The 22,596-nt window shown below is 36.7% G+C and overlaps 1 long non-coding RNA gene across 1 annotated transcript in view; it reads right to left on the bottom strand.

Moving 5' to 3' along the window:
- LOC140509585 (uncharacterized) overlaps positions 1–6,689 on the bottom strand; it is a 75,464-nt gene extending 68,775 nt beyond the window's left edge. Inside the window, exon 1 of the long non-coding RNA XR_011968828.1 lies at positions 306–6,689. This is a non-coding gene — a long non-coding RNA (uncharacterized lncRNA). The remainder of the gene's footprint in view (positions 1–305) is intronic.
- Between the last annotated feature and the right edge of the window lie 15,907 nt (positions 6,690–22,596).

Genomic DNA, 22,596 nt, shown 5'->3' with positions numbered 1-22,596 from the left:
CCTTTGACTGCCTCCAAACTTCAAAGAACAAATCCCCTCAGTAAAAGAATTTGCTCTGTAAAACTTGGACTCAGTCAAAAGGCCGTGTCCAAGGACCTAGCAGGCCACATGTGGCCTCGAGGCTGTAGGTTCCCTACTCCTGGCTTAGACTATATATGTTAACATATATTTAAGCTTTATAAAGTACTTGTAATGAAGAGAGGTGGTAACTTTCTCTCTTGTACTTAGTCATTTTGCAGATATGACATACAATAGCTACATTTCCCAACTGAATTTCAGCTGAGAATTTATTGGGTCACACTCACCCATTTCCACTAATGTGTAACACAGTGCCGGTGCTGACAGAAGACATAAAGAAAAAACCTCAGTCTCCCAGTTCCATGCCAGCTCAGTTCCTTGGGGAGAAGGAATGCTGCTGCCACTGGCATCCAAACAACCTGGCAGCGCTTCAGTGTTTCTATTAGAAAGGTAGGTAAGCAAAAAGGGATAAGAGATATATCATGTTTCTGGCCAAAACCCATCCCAACCTGGAATGTGGTTCAGGAATCATATTGGGGACACAAATAAATAAGCTGAGATTTTCCCATTTGAAGAAGAGTGAATAAAAAAAGGCTGTATATTCCTCTTAGCCACTATGACTACTAGTGCAGTTTAAAAAAAAAAGATCACTAGGCATCATTATGGAACTAAGCCATTCTCCGACTCCATTTCTCTCAGAGGGTGAATGCAGACAACTTTGTCAGGGCTATATAAGGCAAATTTGTAAAAATTGGGTATTTAATGAACCAGAACACCTTGGTTCATAGCACCGTGAGATTTGGAACAGCACCCTTCTGTATGTTCTTCCATGTACATTCCTTTCTCTCATTCTCCTTCATATTGTACCCATCAGCCTAAAATAAATTTGGAGAAATATCAAAAGTAACAATAAAGTAGCTTTCAAGAGCCACATTTTAAAAAACATAAGCGTTAGTGGGAAGTTTGGGCATATCACAGTTTAGAAAGCAATCATACCAGCTTATTGACAACATGTCTTTGTTTTTGTTTATACTATTATTCTGCCATGCTGACAGTAACAGGAACGCAGAAGAGATATAAAAATGGGGCCCTGACTTTCTTTCCCCATGCCCTTAAAACTATAGTTATACTACTAAATATGACTGTGTCAGCACTAATGTGATCAGACCTGAAGCTTCTTTAAGTCAGAAACTGTCTTGTGCTAACTAGGCATCCTTAAAATTCCGTACATGGTAGACTAATGAAGAGAGAGCCTTCAGCATCAGGAAAATCTGATTTCAAGTAAATCCTACCTCTGACATATACTAATTGTGTGAATCTGGGCAAGTCACTTAAGCTTTCAGTATCCTAAACAAATTTATAGTAATACAAGTTGCAAAACGGATGCTAATCATCATTGGTAAAAGAAGTTTACTTGTCAACGGTCCCTACATCACTCTCCCAAAAATCACAGGGCTGCCCCCACTCCCATCTCCATATGACATAAAACAGTATACTCAATACATAAGTGTTAGTTTTATTTCTGATATGCCAGCACAAGGGAGTGAATCTGAGGAATAGTGAGTCCTGGGATGCTCACCGGAGGAATGAGAGTGACTAGATTTGTAATGAAGTAGAATGAGTGAGAGGTGAGGGACCAGACTAAGAATTAGAATGGGTTGGGTAGGGGGACAATGGACTAACCCATCAAGAGTAACAGAGAGAGTGCGTGATTAAATTTAAAAATAAGAATAATATACAATAAAGGGAAGAAGTGATAAAGGAAAGAGGAGAATTGTGTAGGAGACCTCCAGTGAAGGGTTAGTATCTTTAGAGGAATTGTCAGAAGGAAGAATCCAGGATTGGTTTGTTATAACAGAGGACATCTGTTTGCCTTAGTCTGTAAATACAATGATTTAGTTATTTTCTTATCATTTCAAAATTCAAATTCTTTTCTTGCCTTTTTGGTATGAATTTTATTAACTCAGCTGGCTGATATTTCTCTCATTTTTCAATCAGTTTGTTGGACTTGGTATAAACATAGCCTCTGATGAGCCACCATAAGCCAACACACATTTTGCTGTTAAAGGACAGCGTGGTTAAAAATGGCTTCTTCATCAAGCTATTAGACAACATTAAAAATAGTCACTTCCAAAACAGAGCCAAATTCCCAGGTGAAGCTTTTGCGTGTCAAGCTTCACAAGTAATCTGCTCCTTTCAGAAGGACAGAGATTAGGAAAGGGCTTGATCAAGGGGCAGCAGAGGGCACTCCAGGCCAGATCAGGTTAAGTTGTGGTCACTTTATCTCTTGTTGTTGACGCAAAGCTCTGAGGCCATGGCCCAGGGTTTTCCTGCAGAATGTGTTTACAAGCAGGTCAAGGACTTGTAGACAGATAACCATTAGCAAAACAACTTTTCTATTGACAAAGGAGCAAAGAAAGGTGTGTTTGCAGATGAATTATCTCCTGCTTCTTAAAAAAAAAAAAAAAAGCAAACCAAAACACTAAATCCCAGCAGTCTGTCCATAGGGGCATTTTTTGGCCACAAAGATGAACTTCTGCCTTCTCAGAATCCCAATTAGGGTGGACAGTTCTGCTACACTATGTTGATTACACACAAACCCTCACTGGAATTTACCAGTGGACAGCCAGCCCTGGAAAACTGCCCATTTCACTTTGGCTGAACTAAAGAAGCCTTCCGATGCCAAACTTAGAAAAAAGCTTGGCTAAAATGTTGAAATAGTCCTTAAGTACTTTTAACACTGTCACCAAGTGTAGGGACAACCAAGTAGATTCTTGGCAAAATTTGCTTCATCTTCCCTGAGAATCTAGGCAGCAGTCTGTCTGATAACACTGTGGTCTCTGAGTCCTGACCTTTGTTGCAAAGACATTTTGGGCTCGACCATAAATTTACAAAGGCTTAGGGCAGAGGCTCAGAATCCCCAAAGTGTATATACACAAAGGAGGAAGAGCTGTGAAGTGAGTTAGCAAAGAAAATCAAATACAGCTATCAGAAGCAACATTAATAAGATGCTTAACTAATGAGTGGCTTTAAAGCTTAGAAAACAGCAGCCTACTTTTCAGCTCACTGTGACTGAACACTTGCATACAAGCAGTGCGGACAAGACTGGCATAGTATGTTCAGTCTTATGCAAAAGAAGGGTACTCACATTTTCAATGAAAGAGAAAAAACCTGAAACCTGGGAATCTGCACATGGGGAAAATATGAGCTGTCTCGTTAGAAGTATAGTTCTCAATTAGTTTTCTTTTTATCCCCCCTTTTCTTTCTTTCTTTCAGCCCCCTTACACACACCCACACATACACACACAGCTCTTTGCACTTGTGAAGGGTCAGAGAGGTTCTTGTGGACTTCTCTCCATAGAAGTCCTGACAATGTGACATGTGCAGTCCCGACAATGACATGCCACTCAAAACCTCTCCCTTCAGATTGTCCCCCCTTTTTAAGGAGACAGCCAATGTGAATGAAACACTTTTTTTCCCTCTTCCAGGGAAAGTCTGACTTGCCTTTTATTAACCGAGATACAAAGTGCTACTCACATGCCTAGGACAGTAGAATTCTTTATTCTCTTAACTAGCGATTTGTGTGACCCTCCGTAATAGTAGGAAAACTCGATAGTGTTCCATCCTTTTTTATTTTATATTCCTATTACAATGTGAGACATTCCAAAAAAAAACATTGTCATAAATCGTAAACTCTCCCTATTAAAAGGACATTTTAAGAGGCTTCATTTTAACATGGTTCTGTCACTCAAAGTGAGAAACTTTCTGCTAGTTTCCTTCCAAGCTGTTAAAGATTAGCTTGATGTAGATAAGACTATTCCCCAAACTCATTATCTGTCTTCCAAATGCACCTTAAGGACTACTTAATAAAGTCAAGGTTATGTGAAGAGTATTTTACTGAAAACCAGTGAATGACTATTAATAAATCTGCATTACAGATTGGTTATTTTGTCTGTGTCTTTCATCTTAGGGATAGATACTCCCTCCCTTTCTTTAAAACCACAAGTATGTGTAGCCATGTGTCATAGGGCACCAATGAATCTGGTATCAATTGAGGGAAGGAGTAACAAAATATCATTTCATGTAATTTACAATGCAAGCTATGCATTCAAATGAACACTACACACACACACACACACATACACACATACACACACACACACATACACACACACACACACACACACATACACGAAAGTGTATTGCATCTCTGAACTATCCACCTATCCCCTTTACCCCCCCACACCCCCAAATGAAAACTTCACCCTTCCATCTCCACTCATGCAAGTATATTTTAAAATAATTGTTGTTTAGAAGAAAATTCTGATTTATTAAGCGACTAAGAAGTTGTTCTAGGCCTAAATATAGCCACATTTATTGCCCCAGCTATTCGAGCCCTAGTATAAGGTTCGGTGGGTGGGTGGGGATAAGAAGAAACTTTAACATGTAGCCAAGTAATTAATAGTTGAGAATCTAATAACAGGGTGGACCTTCCTGCTGCCCCATCCCCTCTTCCAAAAAACAAACAAACAAACCCGAAACACTATTAAAGGAATCTGTTCTTAAATTGCATCCTCTTCCCTACCAAAGCCACATGCAATTCTTTTCATGCTGGCTATGTGATCAAAGATCACTCTTTTTTTAATACATTGTACCATATCTAAAACCTTCTTACTTAAAAAATTTTAATGGGAAATTTTGCAAAAGCTGATCTCCCTCTGTGATTACCATACCTTTCTGGTTGAAGGTAGATTAAAAAAAAAAAAATACAAGGCATGTGCCTTGCTTGCCTTGTACTATTGATAATGCTGGTCGCCACCAAAATCAGAATGTGCAGACATATAATCACCATAATAACAGTATGTGGAGGATGAGACAAAAGAACATGTAAGTAGAGGATGTACCACCTTGACTCCTATGAATTATACCAAAAGGCATAATCATGTTACTAAGACTGCAGCTCACTACCACCTCCAATGCAGGATCATAAATGGGTTAACACTGTAAAAATAAAGAATGAGTTGTAAAAAGAGTCATAGAATAATGTAAATATTATATATAATATACAAATATATAAAAACATATGTCATAAAATAATAGGACTGAGCATTAATGAGGTCACAAACCCTAGAAAGAAGCAAGAGAGTCTGCTGTTTGGCATACTTAAAAAAATTGTGGAAACTATTGATAGTACTGATTTGCTAAGAAGGGTAGAAAATAAAAGGTTACTTTGGCAGTGGGTCAGAAAACTATGCAAAGCTGGAGACTCATCGAAGCAGAGTCAGTTATTAGGGGCAATATTTTAGTTAGCTAACGTAGGATATGAATTTAGACTGTGAGGGACTTAATATGTTATCTGGTCCAGCCACTTATTTTACAGATGAGGAAACTGAGGCATATAGAAATGAAATCACTTACCTGAGGCTCTGCAGGTAGTAAGTGGCAGAGCTAGGATCTGAGTTCAAATCTTTGAGATGCCAAATCTAGCCTTCTTTAAATTGAATCATTGATTGTCAACTATTTTGTTAAATGGTACTTTCAAATACTTACCACAAGGTATTTTAATCTTAGTATCAGGTAATTAGAATGTCCTAGGCTAGTACCCATATTGTTAAAAATGGTGTGATTGAAGCTAAGATGATGATCATCAAAAGCAACTTTGTCTTTGCGTGTAGTTAACCTTCTCCATATACAATGGCATCCAGAAATCATCTGGACATTTTACAGTGTCCCTTGTTCTGAACACAAAATGGTCAAGAGAGTTACTATTTGGGGGGGAAAAGTACTTTTTCCCCTAATTTAATAAAATTATAAATTTTTACCACTATTTGAAAAGCAAAACATTTGGCATGTCTAACAATCAATTAGTAACACATCACCCAATAAAACCAAAATAAGTTGAGAATAGTACATGTGCATAATTAATAGACTAAAACCATAATGCTATATAAGAACCTTTCTTTTAATGAACTGAAAGGCTTCTTAAACATATCTCCCTAATAATCACAAGGTTCTCAATTTTATTTTTAAAACTTTTCCCTCAAAGACAACGAATGTTGAATATTTTGCAAACCTTAAAGTGCTAGGTAAATAATGGTTATAATTAATATTAATAAACAGAATTTTCTGTCAATTTTTTACTTCGTTTCAGAAAATTCAACAATTCAAATAAAATTAAAACTAATGGTCCTCCCCTTCAATTTTTCTTCCTCACTTTAATTTTTTCTCAGTATTTTCCTTTTTTCTTAATTAGTCTTCATTTGTAATTTTATAAAAAAAAATGTTTCCCACAATATTTTAATAATTCTTTTCCACTCATTTTTTTTTAAAATTTGAACTTACTCATTAAGACAAACACTTATAAAATGTCTATTATGTGTTAGGGGGAACAAAGACCTTTGGCAAGCAATAAAAAAAAATTTTTTAATGACCTCAGAAATTTATTTCATTAAACTTGCATAGAAGAGGTCATATTATAAGATGCTGAGATGGAATGATTGGGTGGTAAGGGAGAAAAGGAACCTATTCTTTTCTGGATGTTTAACAATGAAGGAGAGGGGAGAATAAAATAACTCCAAAGTATGTCAGAATGAAGAGAAGTCTCTTAATTCATTGGTTAGGTTTGTTTTTTCCTTAAGAGGAGGATCCTGAACATATGACTTATGCAGGGAAGGAGCAAGTACAGAAGAAAATAAAGATAATACCAAAAGCTATCTAATATGTGTATATATATATATATATATATATATATATATATATATATATATATATATTATGTTAAGATTTATGAAATACTTTGCATACATTATTTTATTTGATGTATTAAATAGCCAAGATGATTGATGGGGAAATCTCATGGAAGGGATCAAAGGGGATGGGACTGAAGATATAAATAGGGTAGAGGAGTTAGTCTTACCAATAAGGAAGACTTCATATTCCTCCCAAACTGTAAATGAGGAGGTGAAGGGTGAGGACACTGAGAGGGCTAGAAAGATGGTGGAAAAAAGTTGAGGTAGTTGATATTGGATGGACACATCTCAAGAAAGTGGGTTATCTCATTTGAGTAGGAAGAAGGCAGAGGCTATAGAAGGATAGAAAAGTTAAAACAATGGTTAGAAAGTTTGTGCAAACATTGTAGGAGGGAATATGATAAAGAGTCAGTTAGAGAAAAGTAAAGGACTGCCATAAACAGTAAGAACCCAGTTGAGATAAGGGGGCAAAAATTTGTAATACATACAGTTAGCACTAAGAGATTGGGATGTAGTTTTTATAGCCTTTCCACATTCAAAATATTCCTATCACTCATCTATCCATCTGGCTATGTCTTGGTGTATACATACATATATATGTATGTGGTTGTGTATGTGCACACATACACATATATACATGTACCTATAGTTATATGGATCTGTAGATACATATGTAAGCATACATGTGTATATGTGTGAATGCATATACATACATATATAATTTGATAGAGACCTAGAATTTCATCAGTGTGAAGAATAGTCCCCAATGATGGAAATATTCAGCTTATCTGAAATTTATCATGTTAGATTGGCATTTAAGGTACTGAAGGATTAATTCCATGGTAGATCGTCCTATACATATAGATAGATAGATATAGATATAGATATGTCTATATCTGTATCTATATATATATATGTATCACTGTGCAGCCTCTCTAGTATCACTTGACATTTATATAGCATACAAAACATTTCATATACGTGAACTCATTTGAGACAACTCTTTGAGGCAGAATCCAAACTGAGGCCCGGAAAGAAGTGACTTGTTCAAGGTCAATCAGTCAACAACTATGTGCCAAGTACGGTGCTTCTGACTCCAAGGCAAGCTGTCTATCCACCACAATATGCTGTTTCTCTATTAGAGCCATTTCATTAACATTCTATGTTAGAAATAAGGGCATGAATCAAGTATCACCTTTTACTAGTAGGGGAAGAGCCCTACATGTAAGGGATTTTCTCCATTGTTTTACTATTTACAATATCATAGAACTTATAATTAATGACAATTGAACCAAATGTTAGCAACTGTTGATTTTTTAAAAGATAATCTGCATCTTTGGCTAAGGGGAAATTTTTAGAATCATTGGAAATCATTAGACTAAGGTCACACAGTACCTCAATGGTGGAGTTGGGACTTGATTCTAGACCCCTGACTGGGGGCTGAGGCACAGAGGTTCAGGACCTGACCTCTCTGACTGTGCACACCCATCTCTGCCACCATCCCTGAACCCTAATCATGAACCATAGGAATCTCAAAGTCCAAAGATTTGTGGAAGACAGTTCCCTGCCCAATCAATGGGTGACCTCTATACAGAAGTAAAATTTCTGTAGGTGGGCCCAAAATTTCACCCTAGAAAGGCACAATTTGATATTTGTTGGTATTGACAAGAGATCTCTAGTGGTACTGGATTAAAAGGAGAGCAGTAGAGCTTGTGAGGCAGGCCTGCATTAGCTCCTTGGGTCTGCATTGCACATTGCAGAAAGAACATTTCCTTTGCCTATTCCTGGCTCACCTTTGACTGAGATGTCATCCAATAGGACAGGCCAGAAACCATGCCCAGAACAGTTTTTAGCCATTCAGGATATCACCAAGCACAATAACAAACACCCATTGCCTGTGCTTCAGGCTGATGAATTCACTCAGACCCATGAGCAGGTGGACCTAGACTTAGTGGGGCCTCTGGGAGACTCTCAAAATGGCTTCCAGTTCATCCTTTTGTCAAGTGGATGCCTATTCATGATGGGCCAGGGTTTTATCAATAAAGAAAAAAAAGCTCTTATGGAAGTGGCCAGGACCCTCAAGGCTCTGATCGTTCCTCAATTTGGTCACCCAATGCTGGTCCCATTCATGGTCACCAGTCTTAGGGATTTATTTTGAGCCATATGAATCAGAGCTTTCTTTGGCTGCTCCAGGGCTTGGATGTGTCCCTTGGCAAACCAGACATTGTCAAGTCATCTTTCTAGCCAAAGATTACTATTATCCTGTTCTCAATATGTACCAGCTTTAGAAAGGTCATTTCCTTCCCATTTTGATGTGGTTGCAGCAGAGAGACCTTGCAAGATACAGTGGAAGAAATACCTGTCTGTGTGTTCTTCCTTCATTTTTGAAAAAGATCATGACATCAGAGAAATGATGACATGACTTGCACTTGACTTTGTTTTGAATGAGGAAGGGCTGTGCAAGGTCATCAACCTCACTTTCTCCTCCTGAGCCGTCTGGATCCAGTGGCCAGATATTCATCAGGATGACTGGAGATGGCCTAGGATGCAATGGGGCACCTTGGCCTTTTAGGTTAAGGCCTTTCCAGGTACTCACTTAGGAGATAATGTCCATTGACTGAAAAGGCTTCTTTAAGAAGTAGTCAGGGAATGGCCCTTTTAATAAACAAAAGAAAAAATAACTAAATTAACTGAGCCCATTGAGACAGCTGTAACTATAGAACACATTTGATAATATGCCAACTCATGGGACTATCCAAGCCAGAATGCACAGAATGGCCCATGCTGAAACCAGGTGACAGCCCAGGCCAGAACCCATGCAGTTGTCTTTTTTGCCTACCAAGGATGAACTCTTCCACCTGTGATTATCGCCCCGTCTCTTTCCATGTACTCTGTGATGTTACTTCATTGACTATCATTCTCTCCAGTTCCTAATCTCCATGCCTCTGCCCTACAGAAGATGCTTGAACATCCCCTCCTCCCCCCATCCTAAAACCAATTAATAACAAAAACAATGGTCTTGGTAGTGTCACCCTCTCATCCATCCTTCTACCTCTTTTCTCCTTCGATTCTAAATTTCCAGAAAGATTCATCTGGAATCTTGACCTGTACTTCAAATAAAGCTCTCACTCCTTAATCCTCTCAAATCCTTTCCTACTTACCCCTCCTCTCCCCACCAAAACCCAAAACAAAACAAAAAACTCAACCACACTGGAATCTGTTTTTTGAAACCACTGTTTACAAGGTCACTAATGACGTGAGATTACCACTCTGATGGCCTTTTGTCAGTTCTCTTCTTCTTTGACCACCCCCTCCTTCCTGATACTTTCTCTTAATTTCCATGACAGGGCTCTCTCCTGACTCTTCATCTACTTTTGACCACTTATCTCTGATCACTTCTTATCTTTGGTTTGTCTTCCTGATCACATACACCAGAAAACATGATTTCACCCTTTTCAGAAATTCCTACCGTATTTTAGATCTTTTTATTTTGCTTAACAAACTCTACCTGAAATCACATTTATTTGTGCATATGTCTCAAAGTTCTCACGTTATATTGTAAATTCTTTGAGGACAAGTACTAGGATGGTTTTCACTTCTGTAACACCAGCACCCAACACAGACCCTGGTATGCAGTAAGTATTTCATAAGTGTTTGTTGAATTTAATTGAATTTTTTTTTTATCTCAAGTGTGGGTATCTCCAAGTTTTCTGCTAGACCTTGGCCGCTTTAGTCTCTACACACTCTCTCTTCCTTGGCAATCTCATCTGCTCTTATTGCCAATTATTTTATTCATGCAGACAATTTTTATCTTTAGTCCAAAGCACTAACCTTAACTTCATTACCACATTTCTAACTTCCTTTGGGGCAGCTACACAAAAATGTTCATTCAACACTTCAAATTTAACATATCGCAAGCTGAATACAATCTCTTAGTCCCTAAAACATGCCCCCACTTTCTCATGTTTTTATTTCTGCTGATGGCATTGCCCTAGTTCCCTAAGATCAAAACAATGTAGTCCTCTTCCATCTCCCCCATCCCATCCTCACATATCTAACTACCTACTGAATCCTGACAATTATACCTTAGTCCGATCTCTTGCACCCTTACCCATCTTCCTGTCCTTCCCATTGCCACTCCCTCAGGTCTCAGGTTCTCACTGCCACCACACTAGCTCAAGCCTTCATCACCTCTTACATACGATAATCTCCTCATTGACCTTTCTTCCAACACCTCTGATCTTTATACAATTACCAAAGTAAGATGTAGTGTTTTTGCCACTTTCCTACTCAAAAATTTCCATGGCTCTCTTTTGCCAATGGTATAAGATAGAAACTCTTTATCCTGGCATGTAATGCCACTCAAATTTAGCTCCAGCCTGCCTATACAAACTTCTTTTGCTCTAGCCCTCTTCAGATTAGACAACTAGTCACCAAATTGCCTTACTATCTTCTATCTTTGTCCATTTGTGTACACTATCCCCAGTGCTTGGAATTATTTCTCCCTGAAAGAAACAATTATGTTTCTATTATTAATAACCAAGTATTAAACTAGGACTGAGGTTTTTTCCCTTAATTTCCTTATTCTGAGATCAGCCTGTGTAGGCCAGACATTCTCTGAAGGACAGGGCAAATGATAAGATTGGCCTAACCATTCCAAAATGGTGTCCTCAATTTTAGCAGGACCCCACGGAACTAGGAGATTTTATTTCTGATTAAAGTAAAAAGAGAATCTAATCTAGGTGAATTCCAGCCCTAAAAAGCATTAAGCTAACACCCTAGAAACCCCCACATTGTTCAACCTAAGTGTTCTGGGTGGAGATGGATTCTTTTATCCAGATAGCTGGAGGCAGCTGACTCTCATGATCAAGTTTTCAGCCCACCTCCTGGTCCACCTCCTCATTGATTGTTCACCAATCAGAACTGATCTCCTTCCTGTCAGGGGAACCTACTTTTCCAAAAGTATTTAAGCATTTGATGCTCTCCATGGTCTGTCTTTGGTTAGGTGAGAGAGCACTGACCCTCAATTTATTGATTGTTTGCTAGCCTAATTATTAATTACTCAGATATTCTGTCTCTTTGGCGTTTTATTCATTTCATCCCCAAATTTCTACTCATTGAAAGTCTACTTCTTCTTTGGTTCTAGGCTCAAGTACCAATTCCTCCATAAAACCACCCTTACTGAATTCTACATAGCCTCTACCAACCACAAAGAATTCTCTCTCCTGAAATTTAGCCTGCCACTCTGGTCTCTCCTACACAATTAATCATATTCTTACTTGTATTATCATTTTTCATGTAGAAATCTCCTTAAAGACAAGGACATTGTTTTAAATTTGTAATGTCCTCTCAGTGCCAAATGCACTGCCTTACACATAGTAAGCCCTTAATATATGCTTGCTGAATTTAATAAAATGATAGCACAGAAAAAGTTTGATGAATTAATTCTCAAAGGTTTCAGTTTTTTTTTAAATGGGTTAGAACCAACAAAAAAAAAATACTTCCCTTCAATATGGCCCAAAATTATTTGACCTTTTAACATTGTCGAATCTGAATATCACATGAAGATTAACTGTTGTGGGGGAAAAAAAAGAAAAACAGTAATCCATCAAGGCGATTGATGGAAATATGTATTAGATACCAGGTCTTTATAAGAAATGCACTTTTGAAATGGGGCTTAGGGGAAGACAAAATCACATAATATAAAGTCCCTTACTTTGAAATATGTAGGCAATGCAGCAAGAAATAGCTTTACTTCACACTTGTCAAGAGACAGAACTTTTATTACCAAGGAATTTTACTTTTGCCGCTTATTCTTAACACAGTGACCAGCCATGGGACTGAGAGGATTTGCTGATCTAATATAGATAATGATTTCTTAGGTTTGTTCAGATTTATATAGACAGCATCTGGGAATCAGGAATTACATTTAAAATGTAATAAAATGTTCTTGTGCACTTTAACTTACAAATACTGTACTTAAAAAAGTAAACATCAAATAATCTCAGGTATCTTTCAAGAAAATGTTGACATAGCTCAAGGAGCTCACACAGATATCTCTGAATAGTTTCTAAGTAAACTTAATAAACTCATTTTCTTATTCTGTCACTGTACTGTAAACTATCATAGCTGGGAAAAGAAGGGATCCTGAACCATATGTTGTCATTTTCTTCAAAGTATGTATTTTCAGGTTTAAAAATGGAATATTTTTTTAAAAGTATAAAGAAGCCCATTCCAAACAAAATGTGAGCATATATATGAGTATCTGTTACAAGAGATAGTAAATGACAATACTGGTAATGGCTCATAAAAATACCAACTACAGTGACTAGGTAACCCTACATTAACTTAAAATATGTTCTCTAAAATATGAAACTCTTAAAAGATCTGCTCTTCCAGAGTCCTAAAACCTTATATAAAAAACAGTGGACTTGGAAGTCAGTAGACATAGGCTCAACCATTTATTAGCCTTTTGACCTCAGGAAATCACTTAAATTCTTTGAGCCTCAATTTTCTCATCTGTAGAATGGGAATTAAAATGCTATTTAAATGTCATCTGTTCTAAAGAACAAAGGGAAAAGTGTGCATAAAAGTACTCTGCAAACTATAAAGTGATATGTAAATGTAAACTACAGTCATTCATAAAATACAATATTTTATCTTACATTTTCCCACTCCTTTGCAGAGGCAGGAAGTCCACGAATGTAGAGCATTGCCGACATTTTCAGACTTTTGCTGGTTGCGCTGGGTTTTTTTTCTTCTTCTTCCTCTTTGAATTTTTTTTTTCTTGAAAAAATATTTTTTGTTACATAGGATGGCTCTCATCAGGGAGGGAGGAAGCATCTGAGAGCAATAATGGGAAAAATTTTGTCAATGTAAAAACAAAAGATGCGAATACAATTTATTTTTAAAACAATATTTTGCATTAAAAATATAATATTGACTATATGACTAGTAAAATGTCAAATTAGTCACTTTTTGCAAATTCTTCAACCCTCCAACCCTAAAAGAAGGACATTAGGTACCAGACATAGAGTAATTATAGCTGAATCCACAGGAGAGGATGACAAATTGTACCTCAACTCTTAACCCCATTTTCACCTGGAAAAGCAAAAATCTTATGAATTAATTCTTTCATATTTAAAAGTGTCATTCTGTATCCCTTCCTCAACGGGCTTTAATCGTTTGCACCAGCAAATTGACAGGTAAGGACTCTTACCACTGCAACCGTTTCTGGCCAGAAACCACCAAAACTTCTGTCCTGCAAGAAGCAAATGATATTGCCATTGATTTTAACTAACTATGAAAGAGAGAGGAAGCAGAGGGGCTAAAGTTTTTCTGGTATGGGTCCTAATTGGTCCTAATGGAAATGGAAGCAGAAATTCAATTTGGGGAAGAACTAACTCTATCCCCAGAGTTAAATTGATTTCTTTTCTCTTCTCTTTTCTTTTCTCTCTTTTCTTTCTTTCCCTCCCTCCTTCCCTCATTCCTTCCTTCCTTCCTTCTTTCCTTCTTTCTTTCCTTCCTGACTGGGTTTCCCTATCTATCCTGTCTACCTCAGGTTGGAAGTTCAATACTCATTCACAGACCTGATCCTGCTACTGAGGATTTTAACTTGTTATGTTTCTAACCTGGGTTGGTTTGCCTCTTATTAGGAAACCTAATGGCACTCTGATCCAAAGTATGCAAAATATTTGTGCTGCTCTTAGTTCAGGCATCTCCTTGGCCTACTGTAATTCAGAACTGTTGAGCTCAAAAAATCTGCCAGCCTTAGACTCCCAGATAGCAGGAAATAAAAGGATAAACCACCACTACAAGCAACTCAAGATGGTCTGTTCATGACAACGACTCCCCTTGGCTCTAGTGATCTTATCTTATACCCTCCATCCTACAAGAAGTGCCAGACATTCATTACCTGCCCAATCACGTGGAGAAATGAAAAACAGTAGAGGACAAATTAGGAGGGCCAAAAACATGCTGTCATAATGAGAGGGAATAAAAATGGAGGGGATGGCATTAAGAAGGAAGGGTCTTATCCCAAGGGGACGAAGGGCTCCTACTGAAGAACATTTCATTGTGAGCAGAAGTTGTATATCTGAGGTGGGACACAGGAACTTCTTGGTGGTTTTAGTCTGAAAGAAACCAAATTTGTAGCTTGGAGGTTACCATCTTCAAGAGAGAGTTATGTTTTTATGACTGGAATTCTGATACAGGAGAAGAGATAAATGAGTTCTTCATGGCAATCAACACCTAGAGAAGATTGGTGTAGTAGTGACTAACCTTGCTTTCATCATTCACGTATAGTTTTTGGAATGAGGCAAAGAAAACAACAGTCACAAAGTGAAATAGTTCAATATTGATAAAGGAATAACATGGAGATCGTATGGAAAGACTTCAAACCTTACACTTCAGAAGTTATAACAATATGAAGAGTGTTAAGAAAATAAAGTGTATATATACACATGTATCCTATAAATCAGATGATAATATGAAGAATAGACTATAAGGCAAAAGAAATTATAAGATTCACAAAGAAAGACTTCTTAGAAAAAGAGAGAGAAAAAGAAAATTGCTAGATAAGGAAAAAGGAAAACGATTTTGAAATAAAATTCCTTTTATAACTGTTGGACAGTAAACTACTTTTCAAATTCTTCATCTTCATACTTTGACAAAATATTCAAAGAGGAAATAATTAAATGTAAGAATTACTGTTTTTCAAAGTTTTTACTCATGAATGAACAGTTAGAACCCTCGCTCCAATACTCACGTCCAGACATCAAACAGTCACATGGTAATTAACACTATTCCAAGGTACCTGTGAAGAAGTCCCTGGCATGGAAATTTAAAGTAAGTACATCTATGCCTTTCCTTCCCACTATGATAGCTCTTAAGAAAGTCAGAAAATTGTAGTCCAGTTCCTTTAACTTGCTACATGGTGTCATTTAGAAGCACAATCTGTGAAGTTTGCTATTATTTTGTACATTCAAGCTTATAGAGTGAGCTCTTAAAACAAAGTAATTCCCTTCTCCTAACTACTTAACTAAATAATGTGATATAAGCTTTGTTTATGCATCCCTCTGCTCAATGTCATATAGATGCATAATGATATATTTTCTATACTTTATTTATTCAAAATATAACTCATTTAAAATAGACAGACTAGGAGCACTTTATTAAATATTTTATAACTTTCAATGAGTAAAGTTGCCAGGAACTGTAACAAGCACTTAGATGAGAAGATGAGTGAAACACTCTCTACCCTTAAGAAGTTTAAATTCCTAATGGTATTTCCTCAACTTTTAATAATCTGGCTTTGTCCATTACTACTCTACTAAAATTGATGTCTTTAAAGTCTTCTAATGGCCACCTAATCACTAACTTCAGTGTGTTTCTTCAGTCCTCATCTTCCTGAACTTCTATGCAGTTTTTTACACTAGTGGACACCCCTTCCTGATGGATATTTTCTCTTCCTTCAGCTGTAGAGTCAGCAAATTTTTCTGGTTTGCCTCCTTCATCCTCTTAATCGTTCTCCTAACTTCCATGGTTTCACTTCCTCTTCATTAAGGTAGGTATCCTTGGTCCACTTCCCTTTATTTTCTACACCCTCAGTTCTCTCATTCTCTCTTTTAGCTTCAACTACCATACCATTTAAGAAGTGTGTGATCTTGGACAGCTTACTTAACCCCTCTGGCCTTCATTTGTGTCTTCTGTAAAATAAGAAAGTTGAACGTGATTATATCAACTAGCGTTTTAAATGTCAACTGAAATTAATGAAATTATTCAAATAGGATTTATTGTAGCCTGTGTTCCAGGTACTATACTAAGTGCCATACAAAGAAAGACAAAATAAACAAACAATCAACAACAGATACCAGTTCCTGCTTTCAAGGAGCTCACAGTTGGATGGGGAAGACAACCTGCAAACAGCACTGCAGTGATAGCAGCGTCAGAGGAGAGAAGAGGGCATGTACCAGGAGATGTTACAAAGGTAGAAACAACAAAACCTAGCAGTTGATTGGATGTGAGACATGATACAGTGAGGGAGCAAGGATGACACCTAAGCTGTGAGCCTGGCTAACAGAGAGAATGGTGCTAAGCTCAACCATAGTAGGGAATTTCAGAAGAGGGGAGGGTGTGGGAGAAAGATAAGAAGTTTAGTTGTGGACACGTTGGGTTTAAAATGTCTATGAGATATTTAGTTTGATATATCGAACAGTTTTAGTTGAATGATGATGTTTGAAGGCAGACTATGAAGATATGAGAGAGAGAGAGAGAGAGAGAGAGAGAGAGAGAGAGAGAGAGAGAGAAAAGAAATTGAGGTACCTACTGTATGTTGACAATCTTCTCAAGGAATCCAAATAACTAGTAAGTAGAAGAGCAAGGATGTTGAACCCAGAGATTTTTTTTTTCCCACTCTAAGAGGATATATAGATATAGATATAGATATAGATATAGATATAGATATAGATATAGATATAGATATAGATATAGATATATAATTGACTTTATGAACAGATTGCCCCTAGTTTGGAGGGAGAGAAGACAAGATTTTCTGAGACAGATAAACTCCTGCTGAAGATCTTGTTCTGTTTCTCTAAGGTGAATCCGGTCTTCTGCACCTTTCATTCTAAGTAGAACTATAACAGTATTATTTTATGTGATAGGATACCTGCAGTGATGCAGGGGCAAACAAACAAGCTTGGTTATATTCTAGGAGGGGCTAATTCAAAGGTGGAATGTGGTATCTCAAATGAGATCTTAAATAGAATCTGTACAAATCTAATGACAGCATAATTTATACCTCTACATAAAGTGTTTTTTACAGATGTGAACTTGTCCAGAGACGACATGGGGAAGGAAGTGAGGGAATCAGCACATGGTTGAAAGATGGATGGAGACCAGGGATAGAGAAACCTGAGCAGGATGAAGAACCCACTGGGCCAGAGCCAGTCTCCTGGGGGCCTGACCACAATGGAAAAGGGGCACACTGGAGGAGGAGGGAGCAAACGTGTTGGGGCAGCACACAGGAGAGGACAGGTGACAAATGGGAGCTGGGCACAGACAGTCCCCGAATGTGGAGGGAGAGAAGACAGACAGATGGAGTCACACACACACACACACACACACACACACACACACACACAGGTGAGCAGAGCAGATCATCAAAAGATTTCTCTCTTGGCTGTGAGGCCAAGACCTCAATCTGGTAGAGTCAGAGGTCTCTAGGTGCATCATGGTGGTCTCTAGGTACATTGTTCTTCTGCTTTCCCTTGAAGGCTTTTTATTTTTTGTTTTTCTTTTTGGTCGGGGTGGGGGTGGTCTGTGGAGCACTGAAAGAGGAGGGTCGGGAATGTAGAGAGAATCCGCAGTGTTGTATGGTAAAGTCGAAATAAGTGTTTTTAGGGAATGCTGATGTTTTTCAGAATTTGTTTATGTAAAGAGAGAACTACTTGCGATTTCTTCCCTCTTAAAATATTATGCGTTATTCTTTGAAGGATTCCATTAGTTTGTTTGGTTTTATAAAGTGGACAGAGTAAATGTCACCGGAATAACAATAACTTACATTTATATATAGCTTTAAGCCTCACTAAGCTCTGCGTGTATTATCTCACCGGATTTTCATAACCACCTTGTGCTCGTCATTTCTTATAGCACTATGGTATTACATCATAGTCATATACCATAACTTGTTCAGCCACTGCCCAGTCTCTTTACCACCACAATTTTGTTGTACATATAGGTCCTTTTCCTTTCTTTTTGGTCTCTTTGGGATACAGACCTGGTAATAGTGGTCTTGCACATTTTCATAGGTACTCATTGAACCGAAATGGACACTTTTACTGGCACTATATTACCATGTTATACTAGGTTAAGTCTGAATGTCTTGACATAGCATTCAAGACCCTGCTGGATGTACTTCAAACCCACCCATTCAGCCTTATCTCCTACTATTACCTTTCACGCATCTTCTGTTTTCTAGTCAAAAGTACTTCTTGTTATTTTCCAAATAGTCTACATTTGCCTTCCTCCGTGTCTTTATTGCAATGAAATTAAATGCAATTAAACAAGCACTTATTATAAGTCTATTAAGTTCAAAATACTGAACTAGTCACTAGAAACACAAAGATAAAAATTAAACAGTCCTTGCCATCAAGGGACTTACATTTTATAGTCAGGAAATAACTCATATGTAGGTAAGTAAATATAAAATATATATGAAGAAAATAAAAATAAATTCTGTTTAGGGAAGAACACTTAACCTGTGAAACCTGTGAAAATCAGAAAAGACCCACATAGGAGGTAGAACTTGAAAGCTAGGTATTCTAGGAGGTAAAAGCGAGGGGAGAGAACATTCCAAGCATGGGAAACAACACATGAAAAGGCATATATATATATACACAAGCAAATATACATATATGTGAGTGTGCATATGTATGTATGTACATATATATGTATAAAGGTGTATATATATATATATATATATATATATATATATATATACATATATATATGTAGGTGAGAGATGAAATGTAACATATAAGAAGTAGGTCAGTTATTTAATTATAGGTGATATGACCAGAAGGGATACTTAACATACTAGATGACATCATCAGGATCTAAAAGACTCTATCTACCATATCCATATGGGCTAAATCTAAAGTGATAAAATTTAAGAAAATTATGTTCTCTCTATCTAGCATGCCTCTGCCTACTTCCATCTCTGCCAATCAAAGTTATAATCAACCTTCCATACCCTCTTTAAAAATTACCATATCCATGAAGGATTTATTCTTCTTCAATACCCCCAGACTGAAATCATTTGACCCATCTCTAAGCTCTAGTAACTTTTTTGAAGATTGGTGCAGACAGGAAGTGTAGCACAGAGGAAGGATGATTACCTTTGAGCCAGAAGGACAGAGTTCAATTCCCAGGAATAAAGGTTTGTGACTTTGCACAGACTTGCGTCACTTACATCCAATTCACTTACAAGTCATGACATCACCTTCCTGATGTCATGGTCCCCTTCAAGAATGAAGGACAAACAACAGTAAAGTTTACTAGCTGTCTGACAATAAGCAAAATCGTTTCCTTGCCTTTAAAACAGGACTAACAAAATTTAAACTAGCTACCTCATAGGATCATTGTGGGGGAGAAACATTTTATAAAGTACTGTAAAAATATGACCTAGTACCTAGATTATGAAACATCACTTTAAGCCTTCTATGCATGTCTTGTCTCTCCTACTAGATTATAAACTCTTTAAGATCAAGAACTATGTCTTATTTATCTTCATATTTACCAGAATGTTCAGTAGAATATCTTACCTAAAAGTTACATATTAAATGATTTAGGAATGAATAAATGAAATTATCTTTAAGTAAATAAATGTTGATGAAATAGCACCTAGATTAAATTTCATATATATAATCCATATCTATCTATCTATCTATCTATCTATCTATTTATCTATCTATCTATCTATCTATCTACGTATAGTCACTATTGAAATCATTGTACCATAGCAATTGCAAGCATAGATTGGGTCATAAAACCTTTTCAACTTTGTTCTTTAACTTATGGAAGCAAATTGATTAAGACTGAAAATTAGAAGGCTTCATTGGAAAAGTATGGATCATACACAAGTATGATCCAACATACAATTCTAAAGACTGAATGCCTAAAATTAGCATGAATTCCAAGGAAACAGACTTAAAACACAAGTAAATGATGCACAGGATCACATGGGAAAAAAACACTAAGAAATTCAGCAGAGAAAGAATACTGGGTAAAAGGAAAATGTATTATGTTATACAACAAAGAAGACAAAACCTAGAACTTCATAATGAAGGTGGTAGTCAGGAATTGCTTTGAATTACCTGAAACAAACCATTCCCAATCTCAATCTTGTTGCTTCAACCAGAATGTATGCCTACCTGGTTGGCAGCATTTGGTGCTGGTAGTGATATAATGTTATTAGATAATGTTTAGTATAGGGAGTAATGTAGGAAAGAAATTTTTAAAAAGTTTCTTTATCTGCAAAGATGGAGGTGATAAATTAGGTGCTAAATAACCACGAGAATACTCCTACTAAAAGCTAAACATATATGACTTAGAATGCAATATGCTGATGCAGCTACACCATTGCTAAGCCAATACTCTCAAATTATCAAAGAAATTGAAAAAGGACCTCTATGTAGAAAATGTTTTCAGAATCTCTTTTTGTGGTAGCAAAGGATTAGAAACTAAGAGGTACCCATCAATGTAGGAAGGGCTGAATAAATTGTGGTATAGGAATGTGATGCAACGCTATAATGGTATAAGAAATAAGCAAAAATATATAGTTTCAAAGAGAAATGGAAAGATGTATATGAACTGAAAGGTATTATTATGAAAGATTTAAGAATTCTAATGTTCTAAATGATCAACCATTATTCCAGAGACTGTATAAAGAACGCTACTTATTTCATAATAGAAAGATCATGCGTTAATATGTAGAATAAACATTTTTTTAACTAAACAATGTGGAGATTTATTTTTCTTGAATGTATATTTATGTAGTACAGTGGATTTAGATTTCTTTCTTTTGTTTCTGTTTTTTACTGAATGGGAAGAAGTGGGAGGGAGAGAAATGAATGCTTCATACCAGTTGGTCAGTTTTGCTGTACTGCTTTGTATTCTGTTAATAAAAAAGTATTATAATTGTTACAAAGAAAGACTTTTGTTACAAACTGTTGCAAAGAGGGGAAGGAGAAATTTAAAACTATGATTTTAAGCAAAAGGTATCAATAAAATATTTTTAAAGTCTCAAGCGGTAGCAAGTGATACTGATGCCTTTCAAAGGTATCAATTAAATTTTTAGAAAAGAATTAGGAAGTAAGATAGGCAACAAGGAGGTGTATGGTATTTAATACCACTCAAAGAAATAAAGACAAAGATAAGGATCAAACCAAATTTAAATCAAAATTGTGTAGTCTAGAAACAAAATGGAGTGGAATGATTCAAGGGATCAGAACTAGATTCTAGCTTTACATCTTTCAATACCTAGGTGTGTGATTTTTGTTAAACCACAACCTTCCTGGTCCAAAGTTTCCACATCTGTAGAACGAGGGGATTGTTCTATATTGTTAAGGTCTCAAATTCTATGATTCTAAGTTTGTCAGTAAACATCCTTTGTCATTACTCTCTATGTTCTTCCCACACTCAAGAAACCAACTCAAGTGACCAAGGAGCTCTTTTCTTCTCAGCCCCTGTCAAAACTTGTCTTTTTGGAATAGATTCACAGTTTATGAGCAACAAAGCTGCATAAAGGCCATCACTGCTAGGGATATCTGAATTCTAACAGGATATTTTAACACTAATTTTGGAATTGGAAGAACCAACCAGCTGACCTAGTATTCCTCAAATCATACCACCATGTTGTTGCCTAAACCATCTATGCATAAATCCAGCCCTAATGAAAGCTCTTCAATTCACATTAATTCTGTAAAACATTTCAATTTCAGAAAACTTAGCAATGTTAAAGAGGTGAAAAGAATAACTTGTTTTTTTCAAGAGGGGAAACTGATAAGATTTTAATTCCAGCTTGTCTATTCAGTTTTCAAAATAAAGTTCCCGCAATTGTATTCTCACATCTATTTATGATCTGTGATTCAAATAAAAATAGTTATGGAAACTTGTCAGAAGATAGTCCAAGACCTAGTACATATATTGCCAATGACTTCTTTCCAACTCTTTTTGGCTCAGAAAAGAGAAAGCTAATGTAGATTTGGCTTCAGGGCACTTTCTCAAGGTCACATAATAGCACAACTGTTACTAACTAAGGAAATAA

The sequence above is a fragment of the Notamacropus eugenii genome, chromosome 1, assembly GCF_028372415.1.
Source record: "Notamacropus eugenii isolate mMacEug1 chromosome 1, mMacEug1.pri_v2, whole genome shotgun sequence".
Lineage (NCBI taxonomy): Eukaryota > Metazoa > Chordata > Mammalia > Diprotodontia > Macropodidae > Notamacropus > Notamacropus eugenii.
This window is presented reverse-complemented; position numbering and strand designations above follow the sequence as displayed.